Source organism: Triturus cristatus, chromosome 2_1 (genome assembly GCF_964204655.1).
Source record: "Triturus cristatus chromosome 2_1, aTriCri1.1, whole genome shotgun sequence".
NCBI classification, from domain to species: domain Eukaryota; kingdom Metazoa; phylum Chordata; class Amphibia; order Caudata; family Salamandridae; genus Triturus; species Triturus cristatus.
In genome coordinates this window covers 126,810,980-126,827,483 of record NC_140581.1, presented here as the reverse complement: position 1 = coordinate 126,827,483, position 16,504 = coordinate 126,810,980, and the positions used below count along the sequence as shown (strand labels likewise).

General features: G+C 44.1%; 1 pseudogene; it reads right to left on the bottom strand.

Annotated features, from left to right (window-relative positions):
* Positions 1-10,052: 10,052 nt before the first annotated feature.
* Positions 10,053-10,156, bottom strand: LOC146863874 (small nucleolar RNA U13; annotated as a pseudogene).
* Between the last annotated feature and the right edge of the window lie 6,348 nt (positions 10,157-16,504).

Genomic DNA, 16,504 nt, shown 5'->3' with positions numbered 1-16,504 from the left:
CATCACCCACAAATAAAAGGGCATTGACACTGCTGGTGGGGGGGGTTGCGGCCACTCTCTGCACTGCGCATGAGGTGTTTGGCCGGTCGTCTTAGACCGGTCAAACATCTCATGCGCAGTTAAGCTCTCTCCATCCACAGCTGCGTTGCTGGGGCGGAGAGAGCAGGCACAGGCTCCCAGTGTGCCTGGGAGCGCAAGTTACTGGCACACAGACCAAATCCTGAAACTACTCTCATCCGAGAGCAGCTCCAGGATTGGTCGCAGTGCAGGCTGGAAGCCTGTTCCTGGAAGGAAGAGCATGATGCAGCAGCGACGGCGGCTTTGGTGGGAGAGACATTGAGGTAAGGTTTTTTTTTGTGTTGTAACCGATTGGTTTAGGCAGTTACTTTTGGAGTAAATTTGCACTTGCATTTTGTGAATCGCTAAGAAGTGTAAATTACTCAAAGTGTAAGTTACCTTTGGGAATCAGGCCCTGCATTTTAAGGTGGGTCACAGCCCTAACGTTCAAGCCTGTAACACAATACAGAACAATTACAACAATGTGATGCACTATTTGTATCCTTGATGGTCTTTGTATGTCTCGCTATAACATTATTACTGCTAGGTGTGGTTTATTCTTGTTCAGTACATTATGAATAGTACACTATAGATCTATCTCCTGTTCAGTGTTTTGACACTCTTGGCCGTTTGGCCCATACTCTATAGTGCAAATAGATAAACAGACCACGCTTGGGGCCAGATGCAAGAAACCATTTTGCGGTCACAGCATCTGGCCATTTATGACCACAAAAGGCATATCAAATTGTGATTCAGTTACACATAGCCAAATCACAACTTAGCTTTGCGTCCAAATACAGATTTGGTATTTAGAAGGGGCTTGCTTACGGCATCCATTCTAAATACTGATTCAGAATGGTATGTAGTAATGTGCCTTGGTGAACAAATTCCAGTCGCAAAACATTAATCTGCTCAAAGGAGGTTGTAAGCCATTTGCAAACAGGAAGGGAACCAAGGCACCCCTTTCCCTTTGTGAATCTTGAAAAAAATATTTCTAAGAGTAGGCAATGGTCCGATGGGCCATTGCGTGTCCTCAAAAAATGAAAATTACACTTTTAATTTTTTGTTTAAATGCATCCCATTTTTCTTTGAGAGAAACGGGTTGCAATTAAAGATTTTTTTTTTATTTAAAAGCAGGCACAGACATGGTGGTCTGCTGACTTCTGCAGGTCACCATTACTGTGATGGCTGTGATCCCTGGCAGGTCTGAATTTGCAACCAACCTCATTAATATTCATCAGGTAGGTCGAAATGCGACCCTCTAGGAATTGGTAATTTGAGTACTGACCTATTATTAAAAAAGCTGGTTCACAAACTAGCAGTCTGGTTGCAAAAATACTGGTTGCAAATGATGGTATTTTGGCCCCAAATGCCTGGAAGCAGCAGAGAACTTCAAAGAGGACATCTGTATTGTCACACAAAAAGCTCAAATAAACCAAAAAGTTTTATTAACCTTTGAACATATCTTGAAAGTAAGACAATTTACCCAAATAATTGTTAATAGTAAAATAAACAAAAACAGACTTTTGAGAAGGGGTCTATATTGCAATGTAAGTTTACTTAGTACCATCATCAAATTCGAGAAAGAGGGTGGAATATTCCTCTTGAAGTGAAAACACCTCCATTTGGAGGATTGTATGGCGTATACAGCCTGTCAGACTTCTCGATGTAATTTTTCGTATGGGAAAGTTGGCAAAAATGAACAAATCTATTAGTGTATCCTATTCTACCATAAAGCTGGCTCCTAGCTCTGTCCGTGCCTCAACAGTAAACGGTGATGTGCCACCTTATACTGTTACCCTCACAGTGTCTGGCAATCACTCACATAACTTTATTGGAAGTGTGCAGACACCAAAAATAAAACCATTTAACATGTTGGTGTCAATAGCAAATTAAATCAACATGTTTCAGTGCAAAAAGGTACACATTCATCAGGACAGTAGTTTAAGGACTCTATATACGCATAGCAGATGTTAGTGACAGAGGTGCCTGCAAAACAGCAAAGAACAATTGCTATCCATCATGGACAAACCAGGCAACTTCCTCATTGTGAAAACAGAAGTGAAATGTGGGGCGAAAAGAGAGTGAAACTAACCCAAGTCTTTCAGGGAGCCATCCACACACTGATGATAGAAAATAAAAGAAAAACAGAATAAATTGGCTAAGGATGAAATCAAACACAAAATCAAATTAAAATATTCCATTTCCCTTGTCAAAATTGTTTCTGTCCATTCAAATGTCCATCTCACTGGTCACATGAAGAAGTGATGAAATATCTTGTTCTTCATCAAGATTCTGCAGGCGCCCATTCCGTAATCCACCTCAATTATGTGATTGGAATAACAGCAAACTGCACATCATATACCAAAAAGCTCCACCCTCAGAAGAAAGTGGGGCATAGTAGATCCTGTTGAACCACTGCTCCCTGGACGCCATCTTAGAAGTAAAAATGTCGGATCCCTATATGGTAGAAATGTGTTAAAAGTACAGCTGTTAATTTGAGTGGCGTCTTGGGGGCAACAAATTGTCCTTCCTCAGCAGTAAGCAACATGCAGGTTTGAGGGTGGTTGGAAAAGCTGCCAAAGTCTTCTGATGTTAAGTACCAATGGCCGAGTGCAGTTGCACCCACAGGCATTGTCAGCTCATTAACTCCAAGGAACAGCCAATTGAACCAAATGGGTCCAGGGGAGCACACTACTTGGAATGCCAGTACACATTTCTCCCAGCTGCATTATGGTAAATGTAGTACATGACAACAGTCTCTTTAGCAGAGGACAGCGACTCTTCAGATCTTGTGTGCCTAAATAACTTACAAAGTTTGTTGTTTACGTTCAGTTGCCTCTCATATAACCTAAGTGACTGAGTTCAAGAAAGTTTATGGAGCAAAATGATAACACTACTTGGAGACCCTAGAGAAGTACTGAATCTGTGCCGTTTTTAAAAAGGATAAAAACTCATCTATTTAGGGAGCACTCCCGTCTCCCATCAATCATTTTCCAGGTCGATCACACAGGTTGGTGAAATCACATTGTGTGTGGGATTAAGGGATATTATCGTAAGGTGTCTGAATCCCTTTCACAATGTTTTTATTACAAGATCCACATTGTCATCATCTGCTCACAAGTAAAGATTTCCTCTGGAAGATTTTCCTCACCTGTCCACTGCCCAGCCAGTTGTGTGACAAACATATACCAGGTATGCGCTTATATGCATGAGGGTTGTGCGGTGCTGGTATGTCCACCCACCTTCTGTAAGTCACGCGGTTGCTAGTGCAGTGCAGAGGCCCACATCAGGTTTCACACTTTTCACAAGACGTTTTCTGTTTGAACCAAGTCTTGCACAAGAGAAAGTTACACAAGAGAATGTTACACAAGAGAAAGTTACAGCTGGATTAGCATAAGGAAAACATGAAATTAAGCCTACTGCGAAAAGTCAAATAATCAGTTTCTACATGAAGTTATTATCATTTATTATTTATATAGCGCTAGCTAGAACCGTGGGTATCAGAGCGCTTTACAACATGAATGAAATAAAGTGGTGAAAAACATGGTATAAGGATGCATGAGGAGATATGCATCACAAACATTTTAAGAGAGAATACATCAGAGGGGTGAGTCAACTGATAGCTTAGGTAGGTGAAACAGTCAAAAGACCACCAATCCTTGATGGTCTAGCAGCTCTAGCTAGTAAGGAGAGACAACTGGGTTATCAGAGCCTGGCTCAGTTGGCTTTGTCGGTAAAGTATTTGTTGAGGAGATGGAGTTTCAAGTCCCTTTTGAGGCAGGAGAAGGAGGGGTTGCATCTGAGTTCAATTACACTAGCATTAAAAAAAAATTACACACAGACCTACACAACAGTGAACTATTGTTGTGCTTGTCTTGACCCTTTGGGTTGATTTGTCTATGGACTTTCTTTTTCTTTTTTTAGTTTTATGTAACGCAAACTCAGCCCGAAGGTATCAGAGCGCTTTACATGAGTATCAGCTGCGTTACAGATGGACGCATTCATTTGTTAGGCGCAGGGAGATTGTGATTTGCCCAGAATCACAGGAGGATGAACCTCTGCCGAGACTCGAACCCGGTTCCCCATCCTGGAGCAGTATTTTGTCACATAACGCACGTATATTATTTGAAGCACAGGGAGATGTCGAGATTCACTCAGAATATCATGATATTTGGTCGAGTACGAAAACCACGATAAGGACCTGGATCTTCACATTTCGAAGTTACTATAATTCTGGGCCTCATGTGCTAACAGCCGCGGCCCGTGGAGGGAGTTCCGTGGGGCGGAAAGGCGGGGCGGGGGAGGGGTAGGGTTGGGGGTAATAAAAACCGGAATGTGGATAATTGGAGGTAAGTAAACAATTAAATAAATAAAACGAATTTCGTAGCGCGCGCTGCATCGCATTTTGAGATGCAGGTCGCGCAACGAAATTCGTTTTATTTATTTAATTTAATTTTATTTATTTATTTAATTGTTTAGTAGCCCCCACCCTGCCCTCACGCCCCACGGAACTCCCTCCACGGGCCACGGCTGTGTGCTAATAGTTTTATCTTTCGCATGCCCTCAGATTCGGTAAATCAGAGAGTTTGCAAATGCTAAAACCCTTTATAAAATGTACAACGCCCATTTAAGGATTTGGAAATGGTTTGCGGAATCGTTAAATGGGTTTCGGAAAGCACTAAAAATCGATATTTGCAAGGGGAGTGTTAAGGGCGTACCTTCCAAAAACGGATTCCTTAAGATATGTATTAGCAACTGAAATCCGGTTTCAATACATTCATGTTTTATCACCACTTCCTCGACGGTGGTGACCCATTTGCAAATGGGAAGGGGCCCTCAAGGGAACGCTTGCCCTTTGCGAATGTTTAAAAACAATTTTAGCGGCGGTCCGCAGGCCCACTGGCTACTAGTTGTACATGTTTGTAAAACATTACATTTATTGTTTTTAAATGCATCACGTTTTCCATTTGGAAAAATGAGCTGCATTTAAACAAAAAAAATGTTTACTGGAAAGTAAACACAGGCATGGTGAGCTTATGACCCCACCCCCGTCATCAGCCCACCATGCCCGTGATGGTAGCCAATCGTAGTGTGTTTGCATCATGTCTGTGATTGTAGATAATCCTAGTAGGTTTTCATCATGCCTGGTATTGTAGCCAATCATAGTGGTTCGCACTTTATGACCTACCTCATTAATATTTATGAGGTAGGCCGAATTGCGACCCACTACAATTCTGTATTTTGTAAACCAACCTATTGATAAATAGGTTGGTTTGTAATATACAAATACATTCAGCAAATAGTACCACTTTTACCGAATGCATTTTAAGTACATGAGGCCCTTAGCCTGTAGACCAGATCCCCCTCTACACACTAGTTGCATTTACCTCATGAGCTATCCTACCAATATACACAAAGGCATCTAAAAACCATCAGCATCTTAAACCAAATAATAAACCGTGCCAAACATACTGTACTTCACCAGAGAACCTAACTAGGTTAATCAGCAATGACAGAGAGGAACAGAGGAATGATGCAGCTCACAGGAAACTGACTGCAGCACAAAAGAAGGAATGAGGTGGCGGCCTCGCCCCTGTTTGCATAATCTGATAGGGCTAGTTTCACGCTTTCTCTTTGTGAAGCAGTCAGGCGTGTGGGAAGGGACTGAAACCAAGGTATTGTGGGCATATTTCTGAGAACGTGTTTACCAACATCTCTGTTTGCTTTAAGGATTATTTTTCTCATCTATTTCACTTTGCCTGTAATAAAGAAACCCCACGAGAGACCCTGGTGGGCAGTGGAGCCCTGTGAGCGGGATAAAAGAGTGTCCTCCTGAGTAATTATGGCATTTAATGGTAGAAATACTAAAAGTGGGCAACAATGCAAAGTTGGCCCTACACAAAAAATGGATAGTCCATACTATGCACAACAAAATTAAGTATATCTGGGCCACCTAGAAGCAGATCTTGTCACAAGGGACAGTCAACGAGTCAAAACTGTAATTGTGACAGATACCTCTGTCGTAATAACCTGCAAATAATAGCGCCCCGTCCCTTTCATTCATGGTTTAGTTCTCTTAATGCTATATGCATGACGACCATGAAGATCGTTATGCGCTATACCTATTTTCAAATTGTACTGTGTACTAAACGAGGGGGGGGGAGCAGGGGGGTCTTAAACACACTCAATGAATTGGAGACAAGCAACTGAGTTCTTGTGTAAATCACCCAAGGATGAAAACCTTCTATACCGGTGATTGCCTGTGTGTGCCTCACACTGAACCTCATTTCACCTTCTTTAATGCTTCTACCAGGCCCTGCATCTACTCGATGGCTTTTACTGTGAGCAAGACCTACCTAGGCTGGTGGCTCAGTGGACTAATGCATCCTCTACAGTGGCCTGTGTTGGACCTCATGGACATGGGTTCAAATCCTGGTGGATCCACTCACCCATTCATCCATCTGAGGTCGATAAAATGAATACTGTTGGGTAACAACGAACATCTGTTATTCAGCGCCCAGAGACCCCGTTGAAGTGAACAAGCTCTTTACAAATACTGTTATGTTAGGATAACGTATACAAATTGTAAATCCCAAAACCTTATTTTAGCTGCCCATATTCTATTGTTTAGAAAAACTACCAAAGCAGTTAGAGCCATACAGTTCAGCTTTAAAGACTGATTAATCATTTCACCATTTGCTTTTTCTTAAGGGATGTTGTAGTTGAACAGTCCTTAAGACACATTTGACTTTAAGCTGTAAAATGAGACATTCCCAGGATAGTGTCTCAGAGCTTCCAAGGAGCGTGAAGTCTAGTGTCTTCTATGACTTCAAACACAGAACAAATCTTACACGTCTTCCATTGCACACCCTTCTGAGTAAAACAAGCATTGGCAAAGCCAATAGGTCTCCCCTTTGGGACCTTATAAGTGTTTAACCATGCAACAGTTAATGTTGTTGCACCAAGGATATTGTGCTGCATAACTAAATTCTTATAAGGTCCCAAAAGCGAGACCTATTGGCTAAGCCAATGCTTGTTTTTTATCGTAGTGCACTGAGACAGGGAGTAAAGTGGCGTGAGATCAGGAGGGAGAGAGGCAGACTGGTCTGGGAGGGAAGATGTGACAGAGGGAGAGAGTAGTAACTGGAGGGAAGCGGCGGGATGAAGAGGGAGAGAGACGAAGAGTAGGAGGGAAGAAGTTTTCATGAGGAGGAAGAAAGGATTCTACTGAGGGCAGGAAGCGGGCTAAGGCGAAAGAGAGGTGAGGGGACAGGATGCCACTGACGGGAAAGAGGGCGGGCTGAAGAGGGAGAGATGCTGTGAATGAGAGGAAAGGAGTATGGGGGGGAGCGCCTTTGGTGGGAAGGCAATTCATGTAAAGCATGAGCAGAGCATGGGGAGAGAGAGGAAAAATATGGGGCTGGGGAAGTAACAGGCGGGTTGATGAAGATAGGACTCAGGAGGTGGGGCCAGGAAGGAACGGGAGGTGGGCAATGAAGGGTGAATTAAAAGGCATTTTGGGGCAGGAGGTCGGTGAGAGACGCGCGAGACGGAGACTGCGCAGCACATTTCATTGCTCGGCTGCGCGTAAAGTCATTGGCTTTCTATTGATAGTTCATGCAGCCAATGTTTATTCAAATGGTCTCAATCTGACTACCAACGGTTGTCTTTGCAGTGTTTTTAAAAGCCAGACTGAAAATCTTTTCGAAAGAGACCAGCCAGCCAGCAAGTGGGCGATGGCTCAATAACTAAGGAGACATTATAACAAGGGGTTGTCGGGAGTCCCCCATTCGTGTTGATGCTCTGGGTAAGAGAGATAGCTGCAAGAAGTCTTTCTTCTGTGGTCCCTTTAAAGCGAAATGAGCTAGTCCCCTTTCAGTGGAGCGGTAAACGATTGTGGGCAAGGTAGTGCCAGAGGGCAGGCTGCTTGTGGGCCCACGGCACTGGCCGCATTATTCTGGTGGTTGGTCTGCAGTGATGGGGACGGAGCGAAGGGCAGCCAGAGGGTAACGGCGAAGCAGGGAAGAACACCTCCATGTGCGGTGTCTGGTATGAAAACGCACCCCAGGCTCGAGTTTGCAAGGCACGGTGTGATTCTAGATAGTTTCCAGCAGAGGGGGGTGGGGGGAAGGAGAAACCGTCACTCTCCAGAGCGGTGTCAGGGCAGGGTTCGGTTGAGAGATTTCACTCAATCGACTAAGTGCAAATATGGACAGGGTTGGATACTCCCCATATCTCCCCGGTGCTCCAGTGCTGACACGCTCCGAACAACATCTACTCTAAACCCCCGAGAGACAATTTAGCTAGGTGCGCCCTACCCACAAAGTCAGTATTATTAGCTGCGCTGCTCGCTACAAGCATAGAAAGCATTGGCCAGGAAGTTTTCCTTGGACCGGCGGCACATGCACAATACCACCCAGCTGCTTCCACTTCCCTGGAAGGATTACTCCCAAAGCCAGCTAATTGGGCACCGGGTATACATGATCTCAAAAGGGCTGGGCAGCTAACGAACCCGTTGATGCCCGCACACAAAAGAGAGACAAGTATTGGGAGCCCTGGCACTGATTGTCCCGTTCACCTGAAGGAGTTCAAACAAAAGGCAATTATTGACTTTTCTACCTGGAGCGGGGCTCCTGTAAACAACCCAATGCCACCAAAAACGCCCTGTATCAGAACAGTGCTAAATGAAAACATGCTTTTAACAGACTTTCTGCATTATTCAGGGATCTTGATGCGGCAAGAATGCATTAAACATGTAACTGCTCGGAAGACGCTGAAGGCGAATGGAAATCGCGTGGATTTTTGCAATAATGAGTGTAAAAATTTAGAGCAAAATATAGACTGTGAGAAAGTAAAACAAGTGAAAAGAGTAAGTGGGTGGAGTAGGAAGAGGCAGAACAACAAAGAGGTCTGGCAAAATATTGTTCTGGCTACCAGACGCTCAAGTACAGGCCACAATAAACAAGCGCGTTCCTCGCGCTAAAAGGAGGCAGCAGGGGGAAGGGGGAGAGGAGGGGGCGAGTGAAAGCGTTTCACTTGCAAGAGCAAGCAGCGCCAGGAGCGATAATTGCTACCATATGGCGCTGCGTGCTCCCGCAAGTGAATCTCCACACGTGCACGCATTGCCATTGAAGGCAATGGAACGCGTGCACGTTTTTGGCTGAAAAGCCAAAGCGATTGCAAAAGGTATTTTTGCCTTCAGCGCATGCGCGCTGCGTAGGCGAGACCTAAAAATATGTATATGGACCTAAAAATGTAATGAAGAAATTCATTGGTCTCTTCAGCAGAAAGATCGAATTAACACACATAAGTGGAAAATCCCGTTTTCAAGAGAAGACCTTGTTTTCTGTTGTATTATGGTCACAACATTATGGAGGAAACAAGTTAAATTAGAAAAGGAGTTTATTGGTAAATAACTCCATAGAATAAAAACCCACAGAGTGCAGCAGGGTCTTCGGTGAAGCTGTTGTCCGGTCAAGTTTCCAGATAAGAATGGCCCGGACAGCAGCAGCACCATGGAGATGGAATATAGAATACAGAACGGAATATAGAACAAGCATTCGCAATGCAATAGGTCTCGCATTTACGCGAGTTTAAGCTATTGGCATTGTAAATGACAACGCGTTTCATTTATGTTTCAAAAACCAAAACATAAATAAAAGGCATTGTTATTTACAATAGCAATAGCTCAAACTCGTGTAAATGCGTGACCTGTTGCATTGCAAATGCTTGTTACAATCAGTTCTCAGGATATTGCACTGCTGCAATAAGTGTATTAACCACATCAGCGACTAAACTAGTATTCTAAACCGAAGTTTGTAGATTTTGAACATAAGCATAGATCAGAGATCCCAGTTGATAGCGTTATAGACCCAGATACAAAAACTATCGCTTTTTCACACTGATAAAACAGTTCAGTTTGAACGCCATTCACAGATTGAGAGACGTTACACCATTACCGCAATTTAAGCTCTAATGAATCTCCAGTTCAAGCTCAGAAGAGTAATGTGCCCAGCCGTAACAAGGACGGGATGGCACACGTCACACATGCGTGTATAAACCCACTCATCACTTGCATTAACCAGAAGAAACGGCTAAATAATCTAACGGAGGAACACCAGAGAATTCGATTCTCCTATGAATGTGAGGGTGACATTGTCTTGCCACTCGTGTCTGTCTGCATCTGCGAGGGTCACACTCAGGGCTAATCACGAGTTATCTACTATATTCTTTAAGAAAAGAGAGTCCACTACAGCAAAAGTTATACTGTTAACACTAACGTATTAATATGCTAATTTTTATGCAGCAGTGTAGCCAATACGTGTCCCGGTTTTGTAGTTTCTTCCCTTAAAATGACCAACCACAATAGGGTCTATTTAGTTACAACATAAAGAATGGACTACATTGTAGCAGACATCATGACAACATTTATGTATAACAAGCATTGGCCGCACGCGCGCCTCGCGCTTAAAGTAAAAAATTTAAAAAACTACCCCAGAGTTGTGTGTGTGCGCACGCGCGCGCTAGAAGCAGGGGGGAGGAGGGGGGCCTGCGCGATTTAGTTGCGGGAGCGATAATTGCTACTATATGGCGGCGCTCGCTCCCAGGGGCGTAGCTAGGGTGGGGTGGTGGGGGCAGTCCGCCCCAGGCGGCACTATTTTGGGGTCGGCGCTGCGCTGCACACGTGTATGAAGTGCAAGCGGAAATGCTTGCGAATGCTGCTGCATGCACGTTTCCAGGCCGACTTGAGATTTCATGCCAAACAGCTTTTATCGTTTTGGATGGTAAAAAGAAGAGGGAATAGAATATATCCCTGTGAGACACCCTAATTTATGCTCTTAACTTTGTAGCCTGTGTAGAGGTGAACCGCCCTGAATGCCCTCCTGCCCGGCGTTCTGCGGCCCGCGCGTGGGAGAATCGGAGTCATACTTCTGATTGCGGCCACAAGTGCACTTTACCGAAGCTTTAAATTGCAGCAAAAAAGTAAGTAGAGCAGGGAATGCTCCGCTTTTGTTTCCTTAGTCATAATTTAAATAAATAGGCAGCCGCCGGCCGGTTACTGTTAGAATATAAATAAATCTCGTTTATTGTCGGGGTAGGGCAGGCTCCTTTCAATGCACTCATGCATGCCTCCACAGCCTGGCTGGCTCCGTCAGCGGATGGCACATGACTTTGGCCGTGTAATAATGATGTTAGTAACCAAAATTCAAAAAAAGCTCCGTAAAAAAATGCACTTTTAAAGGTTGCACTGCAACTGGGCTCGGGGACCTGAGTGCAGAGTAAACAATGAAAGGTGAAAATGGTGCGCGTATTTCAGACGGTATCCTGTTATAAGGTACTAAATGTGGATCATTATTTACAATTGCTGGCACCAATGAGATGAGCTAATGACTTGATGCATTGGCAAAACCTCCATACGTCATGACTGGCTTACAGACAACCAGTGATAGAAGAATGTGAGTTATGATACTGACAAAAGCCTATGGCTGAGGGGTAATCAGCTCACAGTTAGTCTCAGTATAGGTTGTATGAGCTCTGAGGCAGCTAATACTGTCTCAGACTTACGTCAATGTTCATCACACGTCTGACCCTCAGGACATAAACATGAGAATACTGCATGAAATGCCATTCAATCAATGGAATACTGAAGTGTTTCAATTTAATTTCAATGCCATTTATTAGACCGTGTGGCCTTTAAGAGGGGACCCACACAAGACTTATTACAACATGTGTTGTCGCCATCAGTTATACTGTCTTACATTGACAGAGCGATATGCCATTTATCGCTTAGTGTACACTGCGCCCATTTACCGCACTAAACATCTGATACAGCACTGTCTGCTATTACTACGAGGATCTATGTCAGTTTTGACACAAACACAGGTGTCTGTATTCATTAGTCAGCAATCATCCAATCACATGTATGTAAAGAAGTATATGTATTAAGAGGATAAGGTGTAGCACTGAGTTTGCAATGTGGATGCAAACATCATGTTCTTCAAAGACATGGATTTAAAGCAAATAACTGTGTCTTCCTCCTTTTTCTGTTTTGTTCACAATGTTTGTGTTCTGATAAATGTATGTGTCCCTAAACAGTGCAACTAATAACAGCCATATTTCACTCTAGAAGTTTGACGCTATTCCTGAAAGGCTGAGTGGTTTATGACTCCGAAGGACCATAATACTGAAATATATAGTGAATAAATGAGGGATGACTGCCAATTATAAGCCGACACCGCAGTGGAGGGAAACTGTTAATATCATAAACCTAACTCTAGACAGGAGCAGGTAATTTTTTACATGTCCTGCCGGGCCCCCAGGAAGACATTGCTGCGACCCTGGTAGGGCCGTGGCAAAATAAAGTACGTTACGGTGAGCGTTGTTTTTAAAAGACACCCACCGCGCACACTGCAGTTCTGCTGCTGAGAGCATTGCCCTTTCTGCCCCGGTCCGAGCACCGTGGTGTATGGACTGCCCCACAGACTCGAGCACAGCACTGTCTGTGAACAGCTGAGCAGAGCAGCTGTCAGCAGTGAGTTTGCCACTGCAGCTTAGAAACTACAGCCCCAGGCAGGATTTTCCCATTGGTAAGTGGCCTGTTACACTACGACGCAAGCACTACAATCCGTGCAGTGATGTTTGTGTTTAGGAAGAGAGCACGCAATAAGGTTCAGATTGCAATAAGAAAATGGGTTGAGTTGCTGGACTAAGTACGATAAGGTGTTCCGTAGCCAAACATGAGCTGTCAATTTTACACTGTCAAATGCAACCAATTTGTCTGTGGCTTTGCAAGAAGCAGTAATGATTACAAGTGTAAAATCATGTAAGATGTGAGTAGTTTGTGGGTATATAATCGTTTTACAGTAGGATCAGGTGTTTTGCAGCAGTTTCAAGTTCTTTTCATAACTTGTCGTTGCTCAAATGAGTGTCATTTCTTAACGTTTATCTGTTTCCATGTACTTAATTTGTTGATTTAGCTCGAAACATAGTGTCATACATTTAGTAGTTGAATGTCATTCATAGGTGTCCTGAAACCTTGAAAATGTCACACATAAGCACTCTTAAAATGTGGCAGCTATGCAGTCTGTGTTTCATGTCAGATAGTGTTCTTCCATTTCTGGTGCTTTGCAATAGTTTAAGATGATTGTAGAGTTTTTCGTTGCTCAAATGGCTGTAATTCCTGAGATATATGTTTCACTCATCTTCATTGCTTGATTTTTGCTAGTGAGAAAGTGTTACTCATAGTTGTTGAATGTCACTGATAAATAATTACATTGAAAATATGAAAATGTCACACATAAGCAATCTGAAACCTTGGCAGCTATGAAGTCCGTGCTGGAGGTGGGACTGGAGCGCCGACTGCTGCTCCCTGTAACAGTCCGGTGAGACTGAGAGACGAGCCGGGGCTGTCCGATCTGCAGGCGGACGGCAGCCGTGAGCCCTGCCCGCGGCCTCGTGTTTAACTTTGGGCCAGCAGCAGGGCATCGCTGACTTTTGAACCCTTAAGTAATATACAAACACACCCTGAGCTCTGCACCACCACCAACCTGTTTATTGAAGACTGTTTCGCAGCAACCCAAAGCAACCCCCGGTCCGGGATCAATGTGCGAGGCTCCCGGGGAGGTCGGGGTGAGAAAGAGCGATACATCCCGAGACTCAGGGCCGGGGTGGAGCCAGGCCTTAGGGAGTCCGAACACCTGCAGCCAGGTTGCTGGCGCGCTCGAGTCCAGTGCGATTTCATCTTTTCTAGCCACCCTAGACCACACTCCATTGCAGCCATCCTAAACAGTCGCCTTTAAACAGCATCATCGCGTCTCCTATTCTCAACCTCCCCCACCCCGGCACCCCCACACCCCTAATTAATTTCTAAATCGGAATCTTCTTGAATTCGAGCCGCGCCACTCTCCTTCAGTAATAGATTTCCTGACCTGTTACAGTTGACCTCATCTCTCACATGTTTTTCTTCTTCTCTCATACCATCACCAGCCACCTTTGCCTGCCTCCACACACCCACTCACGACCCCCCCCCCTTTACCTTCACGGGCCCTTCACACTCTTCCCCCCTTTTGCATGGGTGATCTGTGACGTTTGTGGCACCCCAACACATCCTTTTTCCCCTTCCTATAGCGCACTGCGTCATTCATAAAGCACGCGGTGGAACTTTCGAGCCCACCACCACCCCATGTCTAAATTATTGCTAGAGCTCCTATTGCTTCTGCCCAACACCCATCTTGGTAGCCTTTAGGCAAACAACCTTTAACAAATGAGCCCCCCTCCGAGGTTAGAAGAGAGTAGTTCTCGCAGTTTTGACTGTTTAGTCACTGACCTCTGTTACTTCAGCAATACTGGAAGTTATACAGTTCTTTTCCCAGGAGTGCAGGCCTTTGGAAGCATGTGGATGAGAGAGCATGAAACTGCCTGCGCTGTGGGCAAAAATAGGTACATTGTATTTTTTTTACTCTTGAAAGTAGTGGGGGGTAATTTCAACTCCGCTCCGACCTTTGCTTTCACCTGCAGTGGAGTAGAGAGTAGCGTCATAACTTAAACACTGCCAATCCACCCCGCTGTCCTTTTTCCCCCGCACACCTCCTCCCCCGCTACCTGCCATGGGTGGCAATCTGGGGGATAGCCCCGGGCGCCAGAAGCTCTAGCTACGCCACTGCTCGCTCTTGCAAGTAAATCGCCTCACGTGCACGCGTTGCCATTGAAGGCAATGGAACGCGTGCAAGTGTTTGGCTGCAAGCTGGAGCGATTTCTAACGGTCTCTTTCCTATGCGGCACATGCGCGCTACGTAGGCGAGACCTAAAAAGAATACACAATTAAAGGGATACAACAGTTTCTCCCAACTGAAGAAATACTGCCACGCATGTGCATTATCTCAAACCGTGCTTAGTAAATCATTTTCCAGACTTTCTCAGAGGGGGTTTATAGAAACGAGAAGGTCAGGGACAAATTTCTTGCATTGTTTCTAGGTTCAAAAATATTGATCTGGACGCACGTAAAAACAGACGCTCTGCTCATTGCGTAATATGTACTGAATCGCCTGATTGGCCGGAACAAGTACATTCCAACGTTATCCTCCGAACCATCAATATTCAAATCTGGGGGGTGGGAAGGGACATTATTTGTCTAAATGGATTTAACTAATGTAGCCTTCAGTGAGCCAGGGATGGGTAATATTCAAATTTCAGCCCGTTTAAGATTTTGCATAATTAGAACTTTGTGCTACTGGATGAGAGGACAAACGACCAGTAAGTACCTCCTTTGGAAATAAGTGCCAGGGCCCTTGTCAGGAGACCACTTCATCTTGCACCACCCACTGCGCTACTAATGACGATAAAGACTCTTTATAAACTAAAAAGGATTAATATCTGTCACCCAAGCTATTTCGATAGGTTTTTGTGGCAAGAATTAGTCATTTTTAATGTAAATAAAATTATTAAACAACTGTTGTGTTCATCACAAAATGAGACAAACAGCGTCACGGCGTGGCTGGCTATCACATGGTGTTGACAATTAATTGCAGGTGCTGTGCACTGGAAACCACCGGCTCAAATTAAGCACCACAAAGGACAATATCCTCACCAAGCGACTTGTGAATTTCTACCAAACATGATGAGACCCCGGAATTAATCATCACAAAATGAGTTGCCCCAGCGCGAGCCTCTGCTCAGCCTGTGTGAAATTATTAGAAATTAAGGCCTTCGAGTATCAAAAGAACCACAGAAATGTTTGGGCGAAAGAGGCACATTTTATTATCCTCTAACCATTTAGCAAAATGCTTGTCAGTCTAATAAAAGGGTGTGAAGGTGCAGAAAACACATAAACAGGAGGGAATATGACCGAGGTTTTGTTAGTCACAGAGGAAATAGTTCATGGTCTTGTAAAAAAAGTAATCTGCCGATGCAACCGGAAATACAACGGATGCGGCCACTGCCCACGTGTTTCTCCTATTGGTGCTCATATTCGTGGATTGTGAGAAAAAAAGAACCTACTGCTGGGCTGAGATGTTTCAAATAATTATTTTAACAACTTCTCTCCATGACGACCACTCTCTCTTGGTCAGTTGTTCTCTTTAACAATGACTCAGCAAGGCTTCCCCGTGACGCGGCTCAAAAGGATGGAATAGTAAAATCCTAAATATTTAAAAATGATGCTTTAGGACTGGAAATCTTCCTCCACTTCCTAAATAGCATCCCGGATTACAGAAATATTGCAATTAACCCCTGATACAAAATGTGTGACGCGACCGAAAGATATCAGAGTATCCGCTGTGGTTTCCTGCTTAACAGTTTTATCAAGTAGTTCTGTTGCAAAAAAAAAAAAAAAATGAAATGTATGTCAAATGCATGCTTCTTTGAGAGAGTGATATAAGCTTATTTATGTCTTAATTTAACTGCTATTAGCTTTATATTTTAGGCGCATCTTGTAGCCAGTGCTGAA